Raw genomic sequence first — 18,795 nt, 5'->3', positions numbered from 1 at the left:
AGACTTGTACAATGAAAACTACGAAACATAGCTGGAAGAAATTAAAAGACGTAAATAAATAGAAACACATTCCATGTTCATTGATTGGAAGACAATATCATTAAGATGTTAGCACTACTCAGAGCAATCTACAGATTCAATGCAATCTCTATCCAAATACCAATGAATTTTTTTGCAGAAATAGAAAAACTCATCTTAAGCTTCATATAGAATCTCAAGGGACCCCAAATAGCCCAAACAATCTTGAAAAAGAAGAGCAAAGCTGGAGGCATCAAACTTCCCGTTTTCAAAATATACTACAAAGCTGCAGTAAGCAAAACAGTACCTTTTTATGATAAAACCTGTCAACAAATTAGGTATAGAAGGAATATACCTCAACATAATGAAGACCATATATGACAAGCTGACAGCTAACATCATACTCAACAGTGAAAAGCTGAAAGCTTTTTCTCTAAGACCAGGAATAACACAATGGTGCCTACTCACCGCTGCTATTCAACATAGTACTGAAGTCCTAGTCAGAGCAATTAGGCAAGAAAAAGAAACGAAAGGCATCCAAATTGGAAATGAAGAAGTAAAACTGTGTTTTGGCAGATGACATGATCTTACATGTAGAAAATCCTTTTAAAAAAACCTGTGGGGCTGGCCCCGTGGCCGAGTGGTTAAGTTCACGTGCTCCGCTGCAGGCGGCCCAGTGTTTCGTTGGTTTGAATCCTGGGTGTGGACATGGCACTGCTCATCAAGCCACGCTGAGGCAGCGTCCCACATACCACAACTAGAAGGACCCACAACAAAGAATATACAACTATGTACCAGGCGGCTTTGGGGAGAAAAAGGAAAAAAAAAATTCAAAAAAAAAAACCTGTTAGAATTAATAAATAAAGTGAGTAATGTTTCAGGATATAAAATCAATGTACAAAAACCAGTTGCATTTCTATACATTAACCATGAGCTACCCAAAAAGGAAATTAAGAAAACAATCCTATTTACAATAGCATCAAAATAATAAAATACTCAGGAATAAACTTAACTAAGGAAGCAAAAGGCTTGTACACCAGAAACTATAAATCACTGATGAAATAAATTAAAGAAGACACCAAAAATGGAAAGATATCCCTATGTTCTTGAATTGTGTAAGAGAGAAAAAATAATTTTTCCTCTACCTTTCCAGGTTCTTGGCTGAGACCCCCTCCGCCCCCCCCGTAATAAAAAACAGATTAACAGGAGAAAAAAACAAACAGAAGTTTAATAACATGTTTACTTTCTGTATATATGGGAGATACCCAGGAAAACTGAGTAACTCTTCAAAATGGCTGAAGATACCCCCTTCAATACTACCTTCAGCTAAAGACAAAAGAAAGATGGTGGAGAGGAAGGGGGGAGCCAGTTATGAGAGATTATCAGAAAAAGGACAGTAAACAAGGGTAAGGTTGTTATGCAGATTTCAGTAGGTGCCAGGTGCCTTCTCCATTGCTAAGAGTTTCTAGAGATTTAGAGCCACCCTTCTCTTCCTGGTACAGAGACACACACACACACACACACACACACACACACATGCTTACAAATGGAAATTTCATTAATAAATGTAAATGTACCTTACAAAAGGGTACCTTCTACTTGTTTTTCAGAGCTTCTCTTGTGTGTCTGCTGTTTTTTAAAAATAACCAGCTCAAGATAATTCTTATGCCAAGGAGGCATATTTTGAGGTCTCATATTCTGCTCCCTTTCAATTAGCAGATTTAGTATTTTAAAATGGCCACACTATCCAAAGCAAACTACAGATTCAGTGTGATCCCTGTCAAAATCCCAATGGCATCTTTCACAGAAACAGAAAAAACAATCTTAAAATTCATATGGAACCACAAAAGACCCCAAATAGCCAAAGCAATCTTGAGAAAGAAGAACAAAGTTGGCGACATCACACTTCCTGATTTCAAACTATATTACAAAGCTACAGTAATTAAACAGTATGGTACTGGCATAAAAACAGACACATAGACCAGTGGGACAAAATAGAGAACCCATAAATAAACCCACACATATAAGATCCAATCTTTGACAAGGGGACCAAGAATAAACAATGGAGAAAGGATAGTCTCATCAATAAATGCTGTTGGGAAAACTGGATATCCACATGTAAAAGAATGAAACTGGACCCCTATCTTACACCACATAATAAAATTAACTCAAAATAGATTAAAGACAATTATAATATCTGAAATCATAAAACTCTTAGAAAAATACATAGGAAAAAGCTCTCTGATATTGGTCTTCACAATGATATTTTAGATATGACAGCAAAAACAGGAACAAAAGCAAAAATGAACAAGTGGGACTATATCAAACTAAAAAGCTTCTGCACAGCAAGGGAAATAATCAACTAAATAGAAAGGTAACCTATAGAAAGGGAGAAAATATTTGCAAACCATACAATTGATAAGAAGTTAATATCCAAAAATATGTAAGGAACTCCTAAAACTCAATAGGAAAAAACACATAACTCAATTAAAAAATGGGCAAAGGACCTGAATATACATTTTTCTAAAGAAAACATACAAATGGCCAACAGATACATGAAAAGGTGCTCAACATCACTGAGTATTAGGGAAATGCAAATCAAAACCACAGTGAGCTATCATCTCACACCTGTTAGGATGGTGTTGAGATAAAAAGTGTTGACAATGGTGTGGAGGAACTGTTAGTAGAAATGTAAATTGGTGCAACCACTATGGAAAACAGTATGAAGTTTCCTCAAAAAATTAAAAATAGAACTACCATATGATCCAGCAATCCCACTTTGGGTATATATCCAAAGGAAATGAAACCAGTATCTTGAAGAAATATCTGCACTCCCATGTTCATTGGCACATTATTCACAATCACCAAGATGGAAACAATCCAAGTGTCCATCAACAGATGAATGGATAAACAAAATGTAGTAAATCCATACTATGGAATATTATACAGTCATAAAAAGTAATGAAGTTGAGGGGCCAGCCCCATGGCCTAGTGGTTAAGTTCACACTCTCTGGCTTTGGTGGCCCAGGGTTTCGCCAGTTTGGATTCTGGGCATGGACATGGCACTGCTCATCAGGCCATGCTGAGGTGGTGTCCCACATAGCACAACAAGAAGGACCTACAACTAGAACATACAACTATGTACTGGGGGGCTTTGGGGAGAAGAAGAAGAAAAAAAGAAGATTGGCAACAGATGTTAGCTCAGGCGCCAATCTTAAAAAAGTAATGAAGTTGTAATGCATGCTACAACACAGATAAACCTTGAAAACATGATGCTAAGTGATATAAGCCAGGCACAAAAGGACAAATGTATGATTCCACTTATATGAAATATCTAGAATAGGCAAATCCATAGAGACATAAAGTATATTAGAGGTCACCAGGAACTGGGGGAAAGGGAGAATGGGGGAGTTATTGATTAAGGGCTACAGAATTTCTGTTTGGGATGATGAAGTTTCCGGAAAAGATAGTGGTGATGGTTGTACAACATTGTGAATGTAATTAATTCCACTGAATTATATACATAAAAATGGTTAACATGGCAAATTTTATGTTGTATATATTTACCAAAATTAAAAAAATTTTTTTAAAAAGACTGAACAAAGAAAGCTAATCTAAATAGTAGTATTTTACTGTATATATCCTTTGTTTGGAGACAATTCCCCATAGGTCTCTCATGTTTTTGCACATCTTGTAAGTGAGGCACTGACTGTCCTTTGTTCTGGATTACCTTTTTAAGGAGGTTTATGTAGAGGACATACTTGAAAGATAGAGATAGTGTTTCCTTCCAAAGAAAAGGGCAAGTATGCTTACTGCCCAGTGTAGTAAAGATAATGTTTATATCTGAAGCAAAGAGAAGGAACACTTACTATGCAGTATAGTAAAAATAATGTCTCCCTCTGGAGTGAAGGGGAGGCATGCTTACTGCCCATTATAAAGATTCAGATTCTCTAAGCTCAGAGTTTCTCTCCTGAAACGCAACCCGCTGCATGTCAGGTGTTAACTGGTCCTCTTTGCATTGCCCTGTGAGAATTTGTCAAGCAAGCATGCAGATTTGGCTGGTAAGAGGACAACAAGCCAGATAGGCTATTCCTTACACTGACAGAAAAAGAAAGATCAACATGTCAGCTCCCTGTGTCCCTTGTCCCACAGGACAACACCAAACAAAAGAGGCCCAATGACAGGCAACATGAGTGGTGGAGCCATTTCTCTACTGCAGCTAAGTAGTTTGGTAGCCTGCAGCTCTACCCTAAGAAGGAGGGTCAAGGTGGAATGTCCCATATGTCACTGGAACCAGGGAGGTGATAAAAATCTGTCTCATGGCTGCCTCCCTCAAGGTAGAGAGGCAGATGAGACATGGCTCTGCAGCAGCTCCTCACAAGACTGCCTATCTTCCCATGTTCTGGGAGGATCACAGGGCCTTCCACCAAGGCATGGGTCTGCCTGGAGTTGAGCCTTGCCCATGTGGCCTCTGTGGACATATGCAAGGTTGTCAGGGTGCTTGCACAGAGAAGTACCCCTTACAGAATTGAGGCACAAAAAACTAGTGCAAAAATGTTTAGATCTGTCTACTGTTATTGCCACAGTAGTAAACTTTCCTTCTCTGACCCAGGAGTTTCATGTTTTCTACTGGAATCCATGAAACTGTGGCAGGCTGACTTGTTAGCTTGCAAGTAAAATCTCAGACTTTTCACAGCTCTTGAAAGTTTTGGTGATGAGGATGGGATGCCAACAGAAACACGGCAGCTAGAAGAGGAAGGATGAGGACGCTGTGAGTAAATTAATGTGATCTGAGGGAAGTCCATGAGAACTGGGAATAAATATATTGACTAAATTATCTGCTCAACCAGGCACTATATGTGCTCCACTTTATTGCCTGTTAATGGAGAGGAATTGGAGAGGTGGATGTAGGCTGAGTACCAGGAAGTAGGTTCAAAGACAGATGCCCAAACAGTGCCTTGGTTGTTGCTAAATCTCCTCCAGCTGGGGGACTTCCTCCCCAGTCTGCTGGTTAGCCTCAGGTATGGCCCATTGCAACAACCGCACTAAGATTTGTCCAGGGAGCACAAAAGATTCTGTCCTCTTTTACACAACAGTTGCACAGATCTATGAAAGGAGGAGAATTCACAATCACTATGGGCAGGAGCCAGGCAAAGCATTAGAAGTTTGGCTGGGTCACTTGGGGGATGAGGGAGTGGAGCTAATAATGCTCACCGAGGAAGAAGGCAGCAGATGGGCTGTCTTCTGGCTCAGTCCCTCCAGCGGTCTACATCGCCTGCTTTAGCTCCATGAGGAGGACAGTAAAAGGTCTCAGAGTTTTTTGCAGTGGGTCCTGGCTCCTATAAGGGAGGTTTGGGCCTCCCAGGGAGATTTCCCTGAAACAGACAAAGCACCGAGGGAAACCATAGATGAGGTATTGACTAGTCTTCAGGCTCTTACTGCCTTAGACTGGATTTACAATTCTGGTGAAGGTGACCCACTGGAGAGTGAGAAACTGACCCAATCATACCCAGGTAGATTCTACAGTCAACTCTGCTGCCTTGGAAAACTCCACTTAAGTTGAAACCAGGTGAGAACATAAGAGATGTTATCTTGGTGGTGGGGCAGCAGATGCCCTGGATTAAGGTGGAATCCTCAAAGAAGGTTGCTGCTGTGCAAGCCACGCCCAAGTCAGTCAGGAGGCGCAAACCCAATAGCTCCAGTCAGGAAGCCATATGGCTAGGACCACTGAGTGAAGGGGTCCCCAAAGCTGAAATTAATGGTGTCAGCCATAGGACTTTGCTGCTCGATATAACATGTTGGGTGGGATAAAAACATTGGAAGTTTGTTTGGTTGCATCATGAGCTGCTGCCACACTGCTCGAATGCAAAGCCTTTTTATTTAATAGCACAGATTTTTATTTTTATTTAATAACACTCTCTCCCTCCACGCCCCCAATCTCTCTCTCCTCTTCTACATCACCTTGGCCACTTTAAGAAGAAAGATGATTAGAAGTGGGGTCAAGGTTTTACTGACCTGAAGGGGGATTGAAAACCATGTGCACCCATTCAACAAGAATTTGGGAGAAGTGAGGGATTCAAACTTTTATGGCTCTGTTGGATAGAGATTCCCAAGTCACTATCCTACCTGGACCTGGGAAAGGAAAATGCCCTCAGATCCAGCTAACGGTGCTTAGGCAGGGTTGACAATGGGGAAGGAAATCTAACTTATGGGTGGGATCCAATAGGCCAATTTAATGTACTGTTGTTATTGCTTCCTCATCTGAATGTATAGTAGGAATTGATGTGTTATATCCCCATCCCATAAGTGCATAGAGAGAAACACTAATGGGAAGTTGTCTTGGTCAGTTCAGGTTGCTATAACAGAATACCATAGACTAGGTGGCTTATAAACAACAGAAGTTTATTTTGCACAGTTCTGGAAGCTGGGAACTCCAAGATCAAAGCACTGACAGATTCATTGTCTGGTGAGGACCTGCCTCCTTGTTCACAGATGCTTGCCTTCTTGCTGTGTCCTCACACAGTGGAAGGGGTGAGAGAGCTCTCTGGGATCTCTTTTATAAGGGGACTAATCTCATTCATGAGGGCTCCACCCTCATGACCTAATCACCTCCCAAAGACCCCACCTCCTAATACCATCACATTAGGGCTTCGGTTTCAACATAAGAATTTTGGGGGAAGACAAACATTCAGTCTATAGCAGAAGTATAAATAGCTTCTTAGTCCACCTCCCTGTCTTCTCTCTGGTTGTTCACCAGAAGCTAAAGAACTCCAGGAAGAGAAAGGGAAATCGCAGCCTTGATTAAGGACTTAAAGGCATCAAAGGTGGTAACTGATGTAATATCTCAATACAAAAGCCCTGAAAGGCCAGTAAAAAAGACTAACAGGAGCTCACTAACAGAAGGCTCACAGCAGATTATTGCCAAGTGATTTCAATTGTTGCTCTCGTAGCCCTGGCTATTTCAGACATTGTGATGACTGCAACTGAATCCATTACACAGCCTGATGACACTTGGTATGCTGTCTTAGACATTACTAACACCTTCTCTGCTCTCTTACTGACACTTGAGGATCAAGATCAGTTCACATTCATGTAGCAAGGCCTCTCATATATGTTTATAGTATTCCCCCAGGGGTACCTAAACTCCCCTGCCATTTGCCACCAGTTGATAAGCCAGGATTTAGCTTGAGTTTCTCGACCCTTCGATGTTGAAAGCTTTCATTATATATGAATGATGCCTTGTTGGCACATCAAAAGCTTCAGTCTCAAAGACGAACTCTATATGACTCCACTCATAGGTGGAAGTTAACGTATTGACAAGGAGATCTGATCGGTGGTTACCAGGGAAAAGGGGAGGGTGGGGGGAGGGCACAAAGGGGGAAGTGGTGTACCCACAACATGACTAACAATAATGTACAACTGAAATCTCACAAGGTTGTAATCTATCATAACATTAATTAAAAAAAAAAAAGCAATTTCCTCAATTAGAAAAAAAAAAGCTTCAGTCTCAATGATCTTGACAGTGGTGCTATCACACCATGGGGGTAGCAAGGAGGAGTAGCTGATAAACCTGACAAAATTCAGGGGTGTGGTCACCAAGCGAATTTCCTGGGACTAAGTGAGTGGATTTATAACAGTCAATCCCTCTGGCAGTCATGGAAAAACTGCTATCTCTTTGGCCCTCCAAACCAAACAGGAAGCCCAGCACCTTATTGGACTCTTTGGGTCCTGGAGACAGTATGTGGCTTACTCAGGCATACTTCTTGGTCTTTTATATTAGCTAACCTGCTAATCAGCATTCTTCAAGTGGGGCTTATACCAACAGGCTGTGTTTGAAGCTGTCCTACAAGCTATGGTGTGCTCACTTCCTTAGGGTCTCATAAACTTAATGATCATGACAGATGATTTTGCTGATTGAGCCCTGGCAAAGGGAGGCAGCCTTCACCCAGAAATGCCCCTTGGGGTTTTGGACTAATCACTCCCCTGACATGGCTGCTAGAAACAACCCTTTTGAAAAGCGGCTATTAGCTAGCTACTGAGCTCTTGTCAAAACTGACCAACTGACCCATGTAGGGCTTGTGACTCACCAGCCTGATATTGCCATCTGGGAGCAAGTCAACTAGAACTCCATAACTAATAAGGTGGGCTGGACCCAATAAGCTTCACTCGTCAAAAGGAAATGATATATTCAAAAAAACCAGCTAGCCTGGCCCAAGCATCAAATCAAATTTACATGAAAAAGTGACAGATATCTCTTTGGGGGGAAATTTATTCCTCACTCTGTTGCCTGAAGCAAAGCTACTGGGCTCAATAAGACCCTCGACTCACAGAAGTTCCCCTAATGCCTGGGCCTAGTTCACTGATGGTTCAAACTGAAACCCAATGGTGTCCACTGGGATGCTGCAGCTTTTCAACCTCACCACCAGCCATGCAGAACCAAAAATGAATGTGGCTCCACTGAGTGGGCAGAATTCAAGGCCATTCTCATAGCTCTGACCAATACTCCCTTTGATGACCCTTGTTAAATTTTTACTGACTTCTTGGCTGTTGTCAATACCTTAGTTGCTTGGTCTGCCACGTGGAGATCTATAGATTAAAGTCACCCCTCTTTGGGGCCATGTATTGTAGAAACAAATCATGACCTCTGACCAAATCCTCTGAGTCACTCATGTAAATACCCATGGAAAGGTCAATTCTCTGAGACCATCTGAAAATCAAGCTGCTAATCAAGCCTGCTTTGCCCAGATTATCACCATTGCTGCTTAGGTCAGACATGGCAACACATCCACCCTCACAGACTGGGCACAAAATAAAGAACTTTATGTTTCCGATTCAGAGGCTACCACTGCATGCTAGACTTGTGACTCCTGCCAAAAGTTGACCCATTTATCTCACAGTGCGGGAAGCTACCTTACACGGGGAATTCACTCCACCTCCTCCTGGAATATTGACCACATTGGACCTTTGAACCCCTCTCAGGCTTATCACTGGGGCTTCACTGCTGTCGACACTTTTTCAGGTTACCGTCCTGCTGTTCCAGTCTGATCAGCTGAGTCCAAACAAATCACTGTGGCCCTTAAAGCTAATTTGTGTCATGTGATCAGCTTCCCAGACCATTTTCAGGCTGACAATAATGCCCCCTTTGTGGCAAAAGCCACATACAACAGGCTGATTGTCAAGGTATTCAATAGTCCTTCCATGCTCCTACCATCCACAGGCATCTGATATTGTGCGGTTTGACTAGTCTCCTCAAAAATCGACTTAAAATATCTCTGACTCTATTTTCCTCGCCTCCTCCTGGTATGCACACCTTAGTAAGGCAGTTTGGTTACCGAATACTGTTGTCCCCAAAGAGAGATCATCCCTTCTCAGCTACTTCCTGAGTAATGATCAGGCCAAAAGAGATGGGGTTATTAGAGACCTATTTTGAAAATTCAGGACTCCATCTTGACCATTTCTAGGCATGATACTTCTTTCTTTCCCTATTGGCAACCCCAAGCCAGGCTAGTTGATACACTCTCTGGGTGGAAGCCTAGTCCAAAAACAAGCTAGAGGACTGAAACTTAATTCTTGTTCAGCCATCTGGAGTCTCTTGATGTACTGCTATGGTCTAGATCATAAGGTTAATGATCACTTGGTTGAGTACACTGCTCACTGAGTCTCCCTGCAATGACTCACATGGGCCAAAGTGGGGAACATGTGATCTCCATAAGTTTTACAAAAATACCCTTGTCCCTCTTGAACTGACCCTTGTGGACAAAAGGTCTGCATAAAAATAAGAGATGATTGGAAAAAGGTGAAGTTATAGCTGCTGGAATGAGCCACACCAATTTCGTGGAGGTGGAAGGAGAGTAACACCAGCACCTGGGGTGGGAGCAGTTCAGATGCCAAGATGAGCAGAGGAGGGAAGGACATTAATGACCTTTTGTCTTTTACAACCATCCCTGGAGGGTTCCTCATGAAGGAAAATGCTCTGGTGTGGCTCTCCATAACTGTTTTGCTTGTGCACTTTATAATTTAGCTGACTGTTGGGTCTGCTGTCCTCTGCCAGACAGCTCTGACCATGATTTGATCACCATTACCCTTAATCTTACTGAGAAGTCTATCAGAACCAGCAGAGGAGGGCCCCAGCTGCTAAACTTTCCCACAAAACATCTGTCAGCACCCTCAGATGTCTTCCCCAAGCTCATTCCCATAGCCATGACTCATTTTACTGGGTGAACAAATGTCATTTGGCTGGTAGTGTAGACAAATAGATTGGATAACTGCCCTCAGACTGGCCTTCCAAAAAACGAGGACTAGATTCAATTATTCAAACAGAATTAGGAACCTAAAGTATACCAGCTGTCTGGGAGGCCCCACTGGAGACAATGTGTGTTCCCTAACTGATGTAGTCCCATTTGGGGACCCCGACAATTGTCAGGCTTAGATTGACAAGTATCTTCGTGATGTCCCTTTGTTGGTGGGTAGAATAATAGTCCATCCTTTCACTGAGAGGAGCTCTTTATCTCTCATCCCCACCATCCTTCTTCTTTGCTGAGAACAATAAAAGCCTCCATCAGTGCAAAACATCAGTGCAAGCTCACCACTTTGGTTTTTCTCTGTTCCTCCCTCCCCTCCCAGATTTAATTGTTTTACCTCAGCTATGCATTTTAAAGGGTATTTGTTACATTTTATCTAGAATTCCCATTTGTTTGTAGTTGAAAGTTTTTAAATAACTAGGATAACTGGCACACCACACATGAAACAGAAATGCCCTCTCTGGTTTCCTTCTTTCCTCTAGTCTATACAGCTCTTCTCTACCTCTAAGCTTATTCTGATACACAGTTTCCACTGCTTTGTAACCTGAGTTTGTTCTGCCCTGAATGGTACCAGAACTAATTTATGGTCTCTCTCTAGACATGTGCTCATCTTCAGCTCCCTTTGCCATCTGTTTCATATGTTCAAAAAAGAGGTCATATGATAGAGCCAGTTTGGCTTTTTGAGCCAGGACATCAGAGGTTCCTGGCCTGTCTATGAATTGGCTGCTCATTGGTCAGGTGCCCACCCTGACCCAGTCAGCTGTGACTATGCGCAGTGGTGGGGAAGAGGGGTGCATTGGGTCACATGGAACAAAATATGGGGCAGCTCTCTCAACAGGAGCTGAAGGTAGGCTGGGTTCCCTTAGAAGGAACTATGGGTGGGTAAGGCATCTGACATATCTAGAGGTTGTAGAGGGTACAGCAAGTGATTAATATATCAACCTCTTCGGAATCTGCACCCCCTCTTTCTGGAGGGGAAGGGTACAAGAACATAATTGGTTGGTGAGTGGCTAGAAAGTGAAGAAGCAGAGACCATCGAGTATGAACTATTCCACGAGTCTTTAACCTCTTTTGCTTTAGAATCCCTTAAAACAAACTAAATAAACAAAACAAAACAGAACAAAATAACACAATTTACTTTTTCATACATTTACATTGTCTAAAATTTTTCATTATAAGTTTAAGTAGTTGTAAATTACGTGTGTTAGTTATGGTTAAAGGCTATATGCTGTAACAAAGAGATTCCTAACATTTAGTAGCTTAAAGAATAAAGAACTTTCCTTCTTTCTTATATAATGGTTCCAAGTTTCAGGCTGGCAGGACACTCTCCATCTTCATCACATGGCTTCTAAGGTCACTCTGATTACTATTCTAGCTAACAAAGAGAAAGAGCAGAATCCCAGGACCAGGGAAATTTCTTTTAAGCAAGGGAAGCTGAAGTTATATCACTTCTGCTCACATTCCATTGGTGAAATCTTTGTCACATGACCATGACTTTGCTGCAAGGAAGCCTGGGAAATGTAGTCCCAGGCCAGGCAGCCACATCGTAGCTATGGCTCTATGTTATGGAAGAAGGGAGAACGGAATTTAGTGAGTGTGGCTCCTCATGGTCTGTATATCTATACATAAAAGACAAGTTATCTGCTCCCTCCTTACTCAATATCCAACGGTGATGTGGAAACAGGATAACCATAACGAAACTCCCATTTGGAAAAAGGAAGAATTACAAACATTAATAGTCATTGATCCATAGTGATTGTTAAGCCCACTTAGCAGGTAATGCAAAGACTCCTACCCCTGATAGTAGGTTAAATTCCTTGACTAACCTGACTGCCCTGATTCTGCTGATGGGAGAATTCCCAAGATCTCTGTCCTCTAGGGGGCCTGGCTTTGTTCTCTGGGAGTTTCTTCTTTGTCCATTATTCCCCATGATCACATAGAAAGACGAAGTTAGGGAAATACTCTTTTTGGGAGCTATCTCATTTTCACAACCTGGTTCTTGCTGCTGCGGGTTTTTCCAAACATTACCATCCTTTGTACCATCTAGAGGGTTGGTAATGCTGCATTAGTTAACATTCCACTATCGTCTCTGGGATTTCTCAAGCCATTAGCATCCATTTTGCAAGTTTTGATGCTGGCACTTCTAGTTTCTACTAGAAGAACGTAAACCTTCACTAACATCAAATTCATGCCTTGCTGCTCTGTGCCTTTTGCAAATACAATATTTTTTCATTTCAATGGCAAATAATGGTAAAATATTTTTTTATTTTTCCTTTTTCTCCCCAAAGCCCCCCAGTACATAGTTGTGTATTTTCAGTTGTGGGTCCTTCTAGTTGTGGCATGTGGGTTGCCACCTCAGCATGGCTCCATGAGTGGTGCCATGTCTGTGCCCAGGATCCGAACCAGCGAAACCCTGGGCCACCGAAGCGGAGCGCGCAACCATAAGCACTCGGCCACGGGGCCAGCCTCTGAAAACATTTTAAATGGCAACTGAACTTAACATATATAATATCAACAGTGCATATAATCCAAACAAAGTGATAGCAATAGGAATTACTATGGCTAAATTCCTGCATGTTTCAACAATTACAAATACATCAGGACAGACACTTGACAAACAGGGATTGTAATTCGCTATCAATTGTAAGACACTCCTGATTTCTAGAATGTTAAAATGTCAAAAAAGCATGTCTTAGAATTGATGAATCAAAGAGATATATACACCCATATGTTCACTGCAGCATTATTTACAATAGTGAAGACATGGAAACAACCTAAGTGTTCATCAACAGATGAATGGATAAAGAAGGTGTGGTGTATATATATACAATGGAATACTATTTAGCCATAAAAAGAAGGAAATCCTGCCAATTTTGGTGACAAGGATAGACCTTGAGAGCATTATGCTAAGTGAAATAAGTCAGACAGAGACAAATACTGCATGATTTCACTTATATGTGGAATCTAAAAAACAAAACAAAAAACCAAAAAAATCAAAGTCATAGAAAAGGAGATCAGATTTGTGGTTATCAGAGGTGGGGGAGGGAATTGGATGAAGGTGGTCAAAAGGTACAAACTTTCAGTTATGATATCAATAAGTACTGTAATGTACAACATGATGACTATAGTTAACAGTGCTGTATATTATATTTGAAAGTTGCTAAGAGAGTAAATCCTGAAAGTTCTCATCGCATGGAAAAAACTTTTTTTTTCTTCTCTCCCTTTTTTTTATTTTTTAAATCTATATGACATGATGAATGTTAACTTCAAAGGGTTCCTGGACCCAATTCCAGCATGTGTGTGTGGAGGCATCCCCACACCAACCAGCAGTTCTCAGATGCCAGCAGGGTGTCCGAGAATTCAACTCAGTTCTGACGCTATCTACCCAGAGATAGAATCAGATTTCACAGGTTAAGGACTCAGTCAAACAAGACTGCCCTCCACTTCACACGTCAGTTGCAAGCCCAGGTTGTTACCTGTACTTCTGACTCATGGACTATAAATCAGAGCTTCCACCGACCCCCTCCTTGGGTTGGATTAGTTTGCTACAACGGCTTACAGAACTCAGGAAAGCCTGATTGCTCACTAGATTACAGATTTATCATGAAGGATATTAAAGGATACAAATCAACAGCCAGATGAAGAGATACATAGGGCAAGATATGTGGGAAGGAACGTGGAGCTTCCAAGCCCTCTCCAGGCACAACACTCTCCCAGCACCTCCATATGTTCACCAACCTGGAAGCTCTCTGAACCCAGTCCTTTTGGGGTTTTATGGAGACTTCATTACATAGTCATAATTGATTAAATCAGTGGCCACTGGCGATTGATTCAACCTCCAGGCACTCTCCCATCCCTGGAGGTGGGGGGGAGGGGATTGGGGGGTCTGTGCGTGGGGGACGTGGGGGGGGCCTGCAAGTTCCAACCTTCTAATGACATGGTTGGGTCTCCTGGTGACCAGCCCCCATCCTTAGGTGCTTTCCAAAAGTCACTTCATTAACATAACAAAAGACACCTTTATCACTCTCAACACTTAGGAAATTCCAAGGGTTTTGGTACCTGTAAGCCAGGAACTGTGGAGGAAGACCAAATATATATGAGAAATATATTCTGGTTATCTCAATGACCAAATATTTATTTCTTATAAATCACAATATCACGTCAACTAAACTTATTGTGGTAATCATTTCACAGTACTAAGTCAAGTCATTATACAGCACATCTTAAACTCATACAGTGCTGTATGTCAATTATATCTCAATAAAACTGAAAGAAAAAAAAGAATTGATGAAGTATGAAAGTAGGTGTCTATTTAGGTTGCTTCCAGTCACTTTCACATGCTAGTATCTACAACCAAAGTAATTTTCTGGACATAATTCTTAGGCCTGCTTTACTATTTAGTTCATTACTGTCTCCACGACTCTCTCTTAATGTCAGCTAACTTGTTCCCATCTGAAACAACAGATTTGATGGGAGGAGAGGTGATGACCGTAATCTGATCCTTGCCTCTGTGCTGAAGCCATTGTTTGTCTTCACATTTGACATAGAGGTCTTAATGAGTCTTTAAATAAATTTTGAATAACAGACTCATCTCTTGGGTCCAGAAGCAGTTGGATTTTCCAGCCCTGTGAGGCTTTTGAGGCTTTTACTATAACGATTCTTTCTATTCCCTTCCACTTCTGCTTGCAAACTGGCTGTTTCTTGCCTGAGCTCATCCTTTTCTTGTAATACCTTGCTAAAGCAGCAAGGAGAAACCACTACACATTGGCACTCCGGCTTTTGCCTTAGAGCAACTGGTTTGGTAGGCAGGTGGTCTGCCTTCCAAGTTAACATAGGTAACAACTGTACCAGTTGTCTTGGGGTCCCCAGCTTTCTAGCTTGCACTATTTACTTCTTCATCATTTGCTGCCTAGGCATTAAGCAAATGCTGAAAAATGGTTTTTGTTATAGCAGTGCTCCACTTTCATGGTACTAATTCCTGTATTAGTTAAGGAAAGCCTAGCTGCTGTAACAAAGAGGCCCCCTAAAATTCAGAGGCTTAAAAAACAAAGTTTATTTCTCTCATGTCACATTCTGAGCTGAGGGTTCTAGGTCTCTACATAGTCAGACAGGGACCCAGGTTGATGAGAGATCTGCCATCTTTAATATGAGACTTCCAAGGTCACTGTAGCCAGTCCATTGCAGCCAGTGGTCAGAAGAAGGAAGGATCATTCAGAGCCAGGAACTGTCTCCTAAGCAATAGACTTGTACTCATTACTTTGCTCAAATTCCACTAATGAGAGCTGAGTCCTATGGTCACATTTAGTTTCAAGGAAAATTAGGAAATTTAGTCCCTAGCTGGCTATCCATATCTCAGTTACAGTAATGGAGAGAATAGATTTTGGTGGAAAGCCAGAAATTTCCATCACAGAATAAATTCCAACATATTATTTAAATTGACATTTTAAAATAAAATGTACATCAATTTTTCAAATGTATCCAATGGACTCTCAATTTTTTAGTGTTTTAATATCTACCATTGTCCATTTTTTAAAAAACTTGAATATATTCTTTAACAGCTGGATATATTGAGTTGTTTCTTTCACTCCTAGACATCACAATTTCATTTCAGGCCCCCTACAAAATGTTATACTAATGTAATATATTTTTAGGTGTGAAAAATCTTTTATTAATCATCCTATCACACTTCCCTGAGACAAAAATATATGTGGGAAAGCTGGAGAAAAACCTATGTGTATATATATGTATACATATATAGATATTTTAAAATTAAAATAAATGTTTAGTTTTCTGTGACCAAAGGCTCTAAGTGTTAAATAAGTGCTCTTCTAGATTAAGTAATCATTATAATAAATAGCACCCAATTGATCAAAACAACATAAATTTATTAAAGATTTTAAAAATTAATTATTAAACCTTTATTTAAAACACATCACTTATTAAGTTGGATGGACTTTTTTTAATAGTCCTGTTAGCACCTACAAACATAGGTTCCTTACCTACCACACAAGAGGGGCCAAATAAAGATTATAATGCTAGGCTTATCGCAAGGAAAGGGTTTTTATTTCAGATGACATCAGCCAGGAGACAAGAGTGAGCCCTCAAATTTGTCTCATTTTGTCTCATCTCCCCAAAAGAAGGGAGGTGAGGGGTTTTAAAGGTTTGTGAGGAATGTGGCTGCTTGTAGAGAGGCAGAGGGAGTCAGTGGCCTGGCTGGTCGGAGCTTTCCCACCGGCCAGTATTCAGCCTTGGATGGCTGCTTACAAGGAGGAGGATGATAAGGAAATTTGCAGGTGGGTGACCTTGGCTGTTTGTCTCCATGGTGGATAGAGGATTCTGGAGCAGGGGGCCCAGGGAATGAGCACTTTGGTTTTAACTCCATATATGCTGGGTTCAATGTAGGGGAACTGATATCAAGGCCGGCACCAGTCCACGTATCCATGGATGACTAGTACTTATTTCTAAAATGAGACAAGTTCAACATCAACTGTATTCCTATTTTTCACTTTTATAGATGCAAATATTGAGAAAATTTATTCATATAAATAAGTAAGTAGTAATGGAAGGAGTTTTGTTATAGTAACATTACTCAAGTCTTTGAACTCCTTGTCTCAAGGCATGTAGGGAATAGGTAATTATGCTCAGGGCACACCCAAGGTGGAAAGTTGAATAGGAAACTCTTCTCCTATAAAAGCTGGGTCGCTAAAGGCAGTACCATCATGTTGCCCAAATATAGGTGGCACCTCTATTCACACTGTAGTCTACAGCATGTTCACTGAAAATGTGAATGGAACCTTCTGGAGTTAAACAATATGGAAGCCCTATCCATAGAATTTATACCTTTAATCTAATCTAACCAGAAGCACACCTCAACCTCAGGCAATAGTAAAGAAAAAAAAAGTTTTGATTTTCTATGGAAAAAATTATAAAACTTTGTTAGGAGATATTGTAACTGTGGGCCCTCCAGGACCAGTTCAACTGACCCCATCTCTTATCAACAGAGTGATTAAGAATTGCCTGTCAGCAAATTTGCAAAGTCACGTAGCCAGAGCATGCACAGAGGAGGAATCTTGACCTGAAATGACTGCAGAACCAAAGATTCTCCTCACCCTGGAACCAAAGGACCAGGACACCACAGGAGCTTAAAAGTTGGACTGTTATCAGAAACCAGGGGTCCCTCATTCAGGAAGATCTAGTGTTAAATTCCTTCCCCACCTTACCATAAATGTTTAGAACTTTATCATAAAAGTTTAGAACCCTGTCACAAATGTTTAGAACCTTACCATAAATGTTTGAAGCCCACCAATCAAAACCTGTCCCACCAGTGTTTCCATGTGCCATCCTGTTCTCCTTAACCCCTTAAATTTCACCCCAAATCCTGAATCCAGGAGACAGATCTGACGGCACATGCCACTTGTCTCCCTGCAGATTGGTCTCACAGAATAAAGCTGACCTCTTTTCTCAAAGGCTAATGCCATAATTAATTGGCTTTTTATGTGCATTGGGCAAAAGAACCCCAATTTTGTCCAGTAACAATTTGGTGACCATGAAGGGACAATGTCCTGTGACTGCCTGCCCAAGGCTCTGGAGCCCCCAGCATGGTGTGTGGTCTTTTCATTGACCCTAAGCGGCCACCTAGACAGCTTTGTCTAGAGGCTCAACTGATCAGATTCCTGTTTTCTGTTTCCTGGCTGCAGTGCTCCAGGCCCCAAGGTGGTTTTTTGTTTTTTTTTTTTTCCTTTGGGAGAAGAAACAGCTTCTGGATCAAGATGTCTCTTGGCTTCGGGTGAGTAACTTTAAGAAAGTGACTGATCCTCACCTCGTCTCTCTGGTTTGATTTCCTGGAAACATAAGTTTAGCTTGTATTCTGGGGAATCCTGGCAGGCTGAGACCCAAACCTTGAGCCTAAACCACCCAAGGTAATTAGAGGCAGGAAAAAAGTTTCACTCGTGAAGTTTCTTCTGGGTCTGGGCAAGCCCTGGCACTGCTTCTGACTCGCCCCTGGCAATCTGGTTTTGGTAGTTCCTGGCACTGCTTCTGAGCACTGATTCAGAATACTAGCTCCTAGCTAGTGTTCTGGTCTGTATTATATGTAGAATTGTATTGTGTGTTAATGTTTGTCTGAACTGAATTGGCTGTTTTGGGGACTGAGTTTCTCGGTAACCACAACAAACTCTCTTTAGAAATTACCTTGTTTGTTGTGGCCACCTTGGGAAAAGCCTCCTAAAATGGGGATAACTGTCAACAGCTGTCAAGATAACCGGGGATAATTTAAAATTACAGTGGCCATTTTGGGCTCTTTTTGAGCCTCCAAACCAAGGAACAAGGAAAAATCGTTAATCTTTAAAAGAGTCAAGGCTCCACCTTTTGACCTAAAGTTTCCAGAAGCTGTAAATGTTTACAAAGAACTGCAGAATCTTACCAAGCCTGTTTAGTGTCCTGAGGGCTTGGCTTAATAATCATCAGGTTGGAGGTC

At 41.4% G+C, this 18,795-nt stretch overlaps 1 protein-coding gene across 7 annotated transcripts in view; it reads right to left on the bottom strand.

The window, feature by feature from the left end:
- LOC106781341 (uncharacterized) overlaps positions 1 to 18,795 on the bottom strand; it is a 112,893-nt gene that overhangs the window by 28,076 nt on the left and 66,022 nt on the right. Inside the window, exon 1 of one of the 7 annotated variants that reach the window (XR_011434577.1) lies at positions 487 to 610. The exons of the other annotated variants lie outside the window; for them this stretch is intronic. The gene's annotated coding sequence lies outside the window, so the exon portion shown is untranslated. Of the gene's footprint in view, positions 1 to 486; positions 611 to 18,795 lie in introns of those variants that run through there. 7 annotated transcript variants of the gene reach the window in all.

The sequence above is a fragment of the Equus caballus genome, chromosome X (assembly GCF_041296265.1).
Source record: "Equus caballus isolate H_3958 breed thoroughbred chromosome X, TB-T2T, whole genome shotgun sequence".
NCBI lineage: Eukaryota > Metazoa > Chordata > Mammalia > Perissodactyla > Equidae > Equus > Equus caballus.
This window is presented reverse-complemented; position numbering and strand designations above follow the sequence as displayed.